Source organism: Chrysochloris asiatica, unplaced genomic scaffold (genome assembly GCF_000296735.1).
Source record: "Chrysochloris asiatica unplaced genomic scaffold, ChrAsi1.0 scaffold00061, whole genome shotgun sequence".
NCBI lineage: Eukaryota > Metazoa > Chordata > Mammalia > Afrosoricida > Chrysochloridae > Chrysochloris > Chrysochloris asiatica.
This window is the reverse complement of record NW_006408579.1, coordinates 17,086,272-17,087,461: the sequence shown is the minus strand read 5'-3', so window position 1 is coordinate 17,087,461 and position 1,190 is coordinate 17,086,272.

Below are 1,190 nucleotides of genomic sequence, written 5' to 3'. Positions count from 1 at the left end.
AGTAGTAAGGTTGGCCCAGGATCGGACATTGTTTCGTTCTGCTGTGCATAAGGTAAGTATGAGTCAGTGCCAACTTGATGGCACCTAACAACAACAACAAAAACATAGTCTCATGGATTCTAACTTTTGAAATATACATAAACAGCATTTATACACTTCACTGCATCAACAGGGAATTGTCAGCAATGTAAGCCTGTTTCTGAAGAAGACATGGAAAGAGGAATATATTTGCTAAGGTCAAATGAATCTTGGCTGAAATTATTAAATATCAGACAGATATTTATCTGTATCTTACTGACTATGTGAAGGCATTCAACTGTGTGTATCATAACAAACTAAGAGTTAACATTGGGAAAAATGGAAATTCCGTAATTCTTCATTGTGCTTAGGTGGAATCTGTAAATTGAGCAAGAGGTAGTTGTTCAAACAGAACAAGAAGCTACTGCATAGTTAAAAATCAGAAAAAGAGTTGTGTCATAATATCTATTCAATACATATGCTGGCACTATATGATAAAACACTGGACCACAAGGTCGGTTTGAACTACAAGGTCAGTAGTTCAAACTCACCAGCCACTCCTTGGAAACCCTACATGGGGTCTCTAAGAGTTGGGTCTGACTTGATGTCACTTAACAACAACAACAATGTTGAGCAAATAACACAAAAATCTGAACTATGTGAAGAACACAGAATCAAGGTTGTTATATGCAGAATCTGCATATAACAACCTGTGATATGCAGATGAGACAAGCTTGTTTGCTGAAACCAAAGAGGACTTGAAGTACTTACTGATGAAGATCAAAGACTACTGCCTTCAATATGGCTTACACATCAACAAATCAGATGGCGTATTACATTGGGAAAGTCCATTGCAAAAGATTTTTTAAAGGGTTAAAAAGCAAACACGTCACACAAATCTCCATTTGGCTATTTTATCAAACACCTACCCTTGAGGTGGAAACTTTTCTTGTTGGTGAAGTGCCAGCCATCCTGGACCCTGCAGACAAGTGTTCCTCATTTCTTTCCAGAACTCACAGGATCTTCCTGGCTTCTTCATCATTTAAGAAACTGACATCAAACCCCTGAGGAACTTTGCTCATTTTCTGTACATTTATATACTCCCATGACTTTGAATGTCTGAACAAATAGGATCTCCAGCTGTGCATGAATCTGCTGGGCTTGGTGGCCCA